Consider the following 9135-nt stretch of genomic DNA (forward strand, 5'->3'; position numbering starts at 1 on the left):
AAGTTGGCAACCAACTTTAAGGCGCATTACCACCACCAACTGGACTGGAGTGTGGACCTCAGTTCATCTTTCAATCACCCACGTGGGTAACAACTAGAGGTTGACCGATTAATCGGAAAGGCCGATTTCAAGTTTTCATAACAATCGGTAATCGGTATTCTTGGACACCGATTTTTTTATACACCTTTATTTAACTAGGCAAGTCAGTTAAGAACACATTCTTATTTTCAATGACGACCTAGGAACGGTGGGTTAACTGCCTTGTTCAGGGGCAGAACGACCGATTTTTACCTTGTCAGCTCGGGGATTCATTTTTGCAACCTTCCGGTTACTAGTCCAACGCTCTAACCACCTGCCTGCACTCCACGAGGAGACTGCGTGGCAGGCTGACTACCTGTTACGCGAGGGCAGCAAGAAGCCAAGGTAAGTTGCTAGCTAGCAATAAACTTATCTTATAAAAAACAATCTTAACATAATCACTAGTTAACTACACATGGTTGATGATATTACTAGTTTATCTACCGTGTCCTGCGTTGCATATAATCGATGTGGTGCCTGTTAATTTCTCATTGAATCACAGCCTACTTCGACAAACGGGTGATGATTTAACAAGCGCATTTGCGAAAACAGCACTGTCATTGCACCAATGTACCTAACCATAAACATCAATGCCTTTCTTTAAAATCAATACACAAGTATATATTTTTAAACCTGCATACTTAGTTAATATTGCCTGCTAACATGAATTTCTTATAACTTGGGAAATTGTGTCACTTCTCTTGCGTTCCGTGCAAGCAGTCAGGGTATATGCAGCAGTTTGGGCCGCCTGGCTCATTGCAAACTGTGTGAAGTCCATTTATTCCTAACAAAGGCCGTAATTAATTATGACATAACATTGAAGGTTGTACAATGTAACAGCAATATTTAGACTTAGGGATGCCATCCGTTAGATAAAATACGGAACGGTTCCGTATTTCACTGAAAGAATAAGCATTTTGTTTTCGAAATGATAGTTTCCGGATTCAACCATTTTAATGACCAAAGGCTCGTATTTGTGTTATGTTATAATTAAGTCTATGATTTGATAGATCAGTCTGACTGAGCGATGGTAGGCACCAGCAGGCTCATAAGCATTCATTCAAACAGCACTTTCCTGCGTTTGCCAGCAGCTCTTCGCAATGCTTCAAGCATTGTGCTGTTTATGACTTCAAGCTTATCAGCTCCCGAGATTAGGCTGGTGTAACCGATGTGAAATGGCTAGCTAGTTAGCGGGGTGCGTGCTAATAGCGTTTCAAACGTCACTCGCTCAGACTTGTTCCCCTTGCTCTTAATGGGTAACGCTGCTTCGACGGTGGCTCTTGTCGATGTGTTCCTGGTTCGAGCCCAGGTAGGAGCGAGGAGAGGGACGGAAGCTATACTGTTACACTGGCAATACTAAAGTGCCTATAAGAACATCCAATAGTCAAAGGTATATGAAATACAAATCGTATAGAGAAATAGTCCTATAATTCCTATAATAACTATAACCTAAAACTTCTTACTTGGGAATATTGAAGACTCATGTTAAAAGGAACCACCAGCTTTCATATGTTCTCATGTTCTGAGCAAGGAACTTAAATGTTAGCTTTTTTACATGGCACATATTGCACTTTTACTTTCTTCTCCAACACTTTGTTTTTGCATTATTTAAACCAAATTGAACATGTTTCATTATTTATTTGAGGCTAAATTGATTTTATTGATTTATTTTAACTTAATATAATACGTTTTCATTCAGTATTGTTGTAATTGTCATTATTACAAATAAAAATATATACATTTTAATAATTTTTTTTTTTTAAATCAGCCGATTAATCCGTATCGGCTTTTTTTGGTCCTCCAATAATCGGTATCGGCGTTGAAAAATCATACTCGATCGACCTCTAGTAAAAACCAATGAGAAGATGGGAGAGGCGGGACTTGCAGCGCATCAAGCATCACAAATAGACCCAAGTTCTATTTTAGCGCCTGGCTACACAGACCCTCGTTGATGCGCGCACGAGCAGTGTTGACGCAATGATTGAATAACATGCATTTGCAATGCTCGTGCACGCGGCCAGTGTGGTCAGCATGTCATACTTAAATCCAAAATGGTTCTCTAGCAGATTAGTAAGAATGTCTTACCCCTTGTTCAAGAATGTCCTTTCCCCTTTATTCAAATTAATACCTCTCACTTTCGGTTCTTTGAAAATGAAACAATCTCCAAAATATTGCTATTTTTAAAACAAACCATAGAAAGTTGGTTGCAATTTCTGTTTAATCCAGCAGAAAAGACAGAACAAATAATACAACAAATATTATGGTTAAACTCAAATATAGTACTTGATCAATCATAAATAGGACTGGTGGAGTTGTCACACATGCAGCTAACATACATATAAAATATCTGCTCTCCCAAAATTACAACCAACTAATGGCAGCATTACTGCAAACATTGAAGAGGCAGAAGGGGGAAACAGGCTGGAGTGGAAGGGGGAAACAGTAAGGAATTTTTCTGTCACACCTACATTAAAAACCACAATTGGTTAAAGAAAATTGTGATAAACTATAACAGTTTTATACGGACAAACAAATTGACAGCTGAGTCATACAGATTGCAAAATAGTTGGGAAGAGATTTTTGAGGTACGGAATCCATGGCACTTGGTTTATGAACTGATTCAAAACGTAAAATTTTTTTCCATTTAAATTACTATACAAAATTATTGCAACCAATAGAACGTTATATATATGGGGGATACAACCATCCCAGCTCTGCAGATGTTGCTGCGAAGAGACAGAATTATGAGATCTTTTGTTTTGGTACTGTCCATATGTAGCTCGTTTTTGGTCACAGGTCCAGGATTGGCTGAAGAATTGCAACATTTACCTGGAGCCAACTCTGCAAATAGCACTGCTGGGTGATTTTAAAACACATAGGCAATCGATCAATAATATAATAATACTCTTAGCAAAAATCTGTATCTTTAATTTACAATCTGTATAAATTACGAGAGCAGAAAGGTTCATAACTTTTGTGAAACATCACAGAACAGTTGAAAAATATATGGTGCCAGGACAACAACATCTCCCTCAACGTGATCCAGACTGAGGAGATGATTGTGGACTAAAGGAAAAGGAAGACCGAGCACGCCCCATTCTCATCGACCGGGCTGTAGTGGAGCAGGTTGAGAGCTTCAAGTTCCTTGGTGTCCACGTCACCAACAAACTAACATGGTCCAAGCACACCAAGACAATCGTGAAGAGGGAATGACAAAACCTATTCCCCCTCAGGAGACTGAAAAGATTTGGCATGTGTCCTCGGATCCTCCAAAGTTTCTACAGCTGCACCATCGAGAGCATCCTGACTGGTTACATCACTGTCTGGTATGGCAACTGCTCGGCCTCCAACTGCAAGGCACTACAGAGGGTAGTACGTACGGCCCAGTACATCACTGAGGCCAAGCTTCCTGCCATCCAGGACCTCTATACCAGGCGGTGTCAGAGGAAGGCCCTAAAAATTGTCAAAGACTCCAGCCACCCTAGTTATAGACTGTTCTCTCTGCTAACACACGGCAAGCGGTACCGGAGCGCCTAGTCTAGGTCCAAGAGGCTTCTAAACAGCTTCTACCCACAAGCCATAGGACTACTGAACAGATAATCAAATGGCTTACACAGACTACTTGCATTGTCCCCCCCTCCTCTTTACATTGCTGCTACTCTGTTATTATCTATGCATAACTCACTTTAATAACTCTACCCACATGTATATAGTTCCTCAATTACCTCGACTAACCGGTACCCCCTGTATATATCCTCGCTCCTGTTATTTTTCTGCTGCTCTTTAATTATTTTTTACTTTATTTCTTTAGTTATTTTCTTAAAACTGCATTGTTGGTTAAGGGCTTGTAAGTAAGAATTTCACTAACGTCTACACCTGTTGTATTCGGAGCATTTGACAAATAAAATTTGATTTTGATTTGAAACAGAAATAAAAAGAAATGGATGGAGTTAAGAGATATTTTGGAGAGGTTGAGTGGAGCTGAAGGGTGGGACTAACAAGGTAACCAATGTAAAATATACTGTATCAGTAAAATGTATATAGGTTCAGAACTTATGTGAAACACCAGTCTCAACGTCAACAGCGACTCCGGGATGCTGGCCTTCTAGGCAGAGTTGCAAAGAAAAAGCAATATCTCAGACTGGCCAATAAAAAGAAAAGATTAAGATGGGCAAAAGAACACTGACACTGGACAGAGGAACTCTGACTAGAAGGCCAGCCTCCCGGAGTCGCCTCTTCACTGTTGACGTTGAGACTGGTGTTTAGCAGGTACTATTTAATGAAGCTGCCAGTTGAGGACTTGTGAGGCTTCTGTTTCTCAAACTAGACACTAATGTACTTGTCCTCTTGCTCAGTTGTGCACCGGGCCTCCCACCCCTCTTTCTATTCTGGTTAGAGCCAGTTTGGCCTGTTCTGTGAAGGGAGTAGTACACAGTGTTGAACGAGATCTTCAGGTTCTTGGCAATTTCTCGCATGGAATAGCCTTCATTTCTCAGAACAAGAATAGACTGTCGAGTTTCAGAAGAAAGTTATTTGTTACTGGCCATTTCGAGCCTGTAATCGAACACACAAAATCAACTAAACTAAAGGAGGCCAGTTTTATTGCTTCTGTAATCAGCACAACAGTTTTCAGCTGTGCTAACATAATTGCAAAAGGGTTTTCTAATGATCAATTAGCCCTTTAAAATGATACACTTGGATTAGCTAACACAATGTGCCATTGGAACACAGGAGTGATGGTTGCTGATAATGGGCCTCTGTACGCCAACGTAGATATTCCAGCTACAATAGTCATTTACAAAAATGTCTACACTGTATTTCTAATCAATTTTATTTTAAAATGGACAAAAAAAAATTGCTTTTCTTTAAGAAAAACAAGGACATGTCTAAGTGACCCCAAACTTTTGAACAGTAGTGTATATATTTTTTCAATCTACACACAATACCCCATAATGACAAAGTGAAACCAGGTTTTTAGAAAATGTTCAACGTTTATTAAAAATAAAAAAATACTTATTTACGTAAGTATTCATACCCTTTGCTATGAGACTGGAAATTGAGCTCAGGTGCATTCTGTTTCCGTTGATCATCCTTGAGATGTTTCTACAACTTGATTGAAGTCCACTTGTGGTAAATTCAATTGACTGGACATGATTTGAAAAGGTCCCACAGTTGACAGTGCATGTCAGAGGAAAAACCAAGCCATGAGGTCGTAGGAATTGTCCGTAGAGCTCCGAGACAGGATTGTGTTGAGCCACATATCTGAGGAAGGGTACCAAAAATAAGAAAGCCAAGTTAACTGAACTAAATGTCTATCGCCCTGTAGCACTCACTTCTGTCATCATGAAGTGCTTTGAGAGACTAGTCAAGGATCATATTACCTCTACCTTACCTGACACCCTAGACCCACTTCAATTTGCTTACCGCCCCAATAAATCCACAGACGATGCAATCGCCATCACACTGCACAATCCCATCTGGACAAGAAGAATACCTATGTAAGAATGCTGTTCATTGACTATAGCTTAGCATTCAACACCATAAAACCCTCCAAGCTCATCATTAAGCTCGAGACCTGGGTCTGAACACCGTCCTGTGCAACTGGGTCCTGGACTTCCTGACGGGCCGCCCCAGGTGGTGAAGGTAGGAAACAACACCTCCACTTTGCTGATCCTATACACAGGGGCCCCACAAGGGTGCATGCTCAGCCCCTTCCTGTACTCCCTGTTCACCCATGACTGCATGGCCACGGAAGCCTCCAACACAATCATCAAGTTTGCAGATGACAACAGTAGTACGACTGATTACCAACAATGACAAGACATCCTACAGGGAGGAGGTGAGGGCCCTGGGAGTGTGGTGCCAGGACAACAACCTCAACAAAACAAAGGAGCTGATCGTGGACTTCAGGAAACAGCAGAGGGAGCACCCCTCTATCCACATCAAGGGGACCGCAGAGGAGAATCACTGACACATCACTGACAAACTGAAATGGTCCACCCACACAGACATCGTGGTGAAGAAGGTGCAACAGCACCTCTTCAACCTCAGGAGGCTGAATAAATTTGGCTTGGCACCTAAAACCCTCAAACTTTTAGAGATGCACAATTGAGAGCATCCTGTCGGGCTGTATCACCGCCTGGGCTCTCCAGAAGATGGTGAGGTCTGCCCAACGCATCACCGGGGGCAAACAACCTGCCCTCCAGGACACCTACACCACCCAATGTCACAGGAAGGCCAAAAAGATCATCAAGGACAACAACCACCCAAGCCACTGCCTGTTCACCCCGCTATCATTTAGAAGGCGAGGTCAGTACAGGTGCATCAAAGTTGGGACCTAGAGACTGAAAAACAGAATCCATCTCAAGGCCACCAGACTGTTAAATAGCCATCACTAGCACATTAGAGACTGCTGCCCTATATACATAGACTTGAAATCAATGGCCACTTTCATAATGTTTACATATTTTGCATTACTTATCTCATATGTATACACTGTATTCTATTCTACTGTATTTTAGTCTATGCCGCTCCGACATCGCTTGTCTAAATATTGATATATTCTTAATTCCATTCCTTTAGATGTGTATTGTGAAATTGTTAGATATTACATCACTGTTGGAGCTAGAAACACAAGTATTTCGCTACACCCGCAACAACATCTGCTAAACGTGTATGTGACCAATAACATTTTATTTGATTAGAAGGGCCTTGGTAAGGGTGGTGACCAAAAACCCAATGGTCACTCTGACAGAGCTCTAGAGTTCCTCTGTGGAGACGGGAGAACCTTCCAGAAGGACAACCATCTCTACAGCACTCCACCAATCAGGCCTTTATGGTAGCAGCCAGACGGAAGCCAATTCTCATTAAAAAGACACATGACAGCCAGCTTGGAGTTTGCCAAAAGGCACCTAAAAGACAAACAAGATTCTCTGGTCTGATGAAACCAAGATTGAACTCTTTGGCCTGAATGCCAAGGGTCACATCTGGAGGAAATCTGGCACCATCCCTACGGTGAAGCATGGTGGCAGCATCATGTTTTACAGGATGTTTTTCAGCGGCAGGGACTAGGAAACTAGTCAGGATCGAGGAAAAGACGAACCAAGCAAAGTACAGAGAGATCCTTGATGACAGATCCTTGCTCCAGAGCTCTCAGGACCTCAGACTGGGGCGAAGGTTCACCTTCCAGCAGGACAATGACCCTGAGCACACAGCCAAGACAACGCAGGATAGCTTCAGAATAAGTCTCTCAATGTCCTCGACTGGCCCAGCCAGAGCCCGGACTTGAATCCAATCGAACATCTCTGGAGAGACCTGAAAATAGCTGTGCAGCAACGCTCCCCATCCAACCTGACAGAGCTTGAGAGGATCTGCAGAGAAGAATGGGCGAAACTCCCCAAATACAGGTGTCCTAAGCTTGTAGCATCATACCCAAGAAGACGAGGCTGTAAATCGCTGCCAAAGGGACTTCAACAAAGTACTGAGTAAAGGGTCTGAATACTTATGTAAATGTGATTTCATTATTTATTTTTAGCAGAAATCTCTAAAAACCTGTGTTTCCTTTTCATGAAGGGGGGATTGTGTGTAGTTTGGGGGTGGACTATTTTATACATTTTAGAATAAGGCTGTAACAAAATGAGGAAAAAGCCAAGGGGTCTGAATACTTTCCGAATGCACTGTATATGTTGATAATATCTAGGTAGGTAGCTAGCTATATAGCTTCTTTACAAAAAACTAGCCTAGTACTCATGGCACAAATACCGAACTGCTACTAGGATAGTTCTGTACAAGTCCAAATTCATACAAATATTAGTTAAATAAAATATGGAACAGTAGATTAATGGGATCAAGGTAGCTAATAGACGTCAGCAATGGTGTCAGCGGGAGATGAGTTGCAGGATGCTAATTAGAATTTTCAACTAATAGTAAATAGAGCCTAATATATTGATAAGTCACTTTGTCTGAAAGATTTACACTTATCAAAACATCACGCCAGGCTAAGCCTAAAATTGAAGATGCACTATGCAGAAATCGCTCCGCCATTTCCTGGTTGATATGTTATTAGTTTGCCTAATTTCAGTTTATGACAAAACAAGTTTAGTATAGAGAATAATTGCACCATCTAAACCATTGTGAAATACATTTTCCATAAGCAAAATATTGTATTTTCAGCTGTTTGACACTGGTGTTCAAAACCAAAAGTTAAAAAAACACAAGAACAAAACATAAGCACTGGAAGCATAGAAATAGCACACATGGAACAGATCTAGCGTTTCTTAGACTTGCTTTGAATGAGAATGACAGCTATTTAACTCACATTTCTATGAGAATTTTGATACATATTGCAGCTTTAAATGGTGAAAAAACGATTGGAACCATTTCAGTGTCTGACCGCTAGGTTTTATGGGTATTATGACACGACCACTGCGGGGCTCAATTTACATATTTTTTTTAGATTTGGTTCTCAAAAAGAAAACTATTTAAAACTAGCTTGATAGCCAAGCAGAGTATATAGTTGGTGTTATTATGGATAGCAGTATAACAAAAAAAGTGAAGGTGGCATAAAAGTGAAGGGGGCATATTTATCTACCATACCGACCATCCATTATTAATACAAAACCAAAAAGAACACAGTTGGGCACTAATTTACTACCATACTAGCTATAGTAGCGGTAGCTAGCTTACTGACCTATGCACAGTCCAGGGTCAAGCAGCCATACCGCGTGACCTTTTTTAAAGTGTAAATTAATTTGGCTACTTTGCATCTAACATTCTGTTGTTGTAAGATATCATTGCATACGTTAATCTAACGAGAATTGTTTCAAACAATACCTTTCTGGTTATCCAGCTGTGTCCTATCATAAGACGAAGCCTACACAACCTTCCATTTTCTCTTCTCCTCCACTGTGAGTTTTGTTCTCGCTCTCGCGGTTGAAATAAATCTGTCGCGAGAAGTTTGATGTACACCGGATATATGGACGCACAGTGCTCGCGAGGTGAATTGATGGCGCAGGTGAGAGGTTAAATGTTTTTATTCTCACATATTTCAGTGATACT

The 9135-nt window shown here is 41.0% G+C and overlaps 1 protein-coding gene across 1 annotated transcript in view; it reads right to left on the bottom strand.

The window, feature by feature from the left end:
* Positions 1-9067, bottom strand: part of LOC115166378 (death-inducer obliterator 1) — a 76620-nt gene extending 67553 nt beyond the window's left edge. The window contains exon 1 of the mRNA XM_029720286.1: positions 8911-9067. The gene's annotated coding sequence lies outside the window, so the exon portion shown is untranslated. The remainder of the gene's footprint in view (positions 1-8910) is intronic.
* Between the last annotated feature and the right edge of the window lie 68 nt (positions 9068-9135).

The sequence above is a fragment of the Salmo trutta genome, chromosome 28 (genome assembly GCF_901001165.1).
Source record: "Salmo trutta chromosome 28, fSalTru1.1, whole genome shotgun sequence".
Taxonomy (NCBI): domain Eukaryota; kingdom Metazoa; phylum Chordata; class Actinopteri; order Salmoniformes; family Salmonidae; genus Salmo; species Salmo trutta.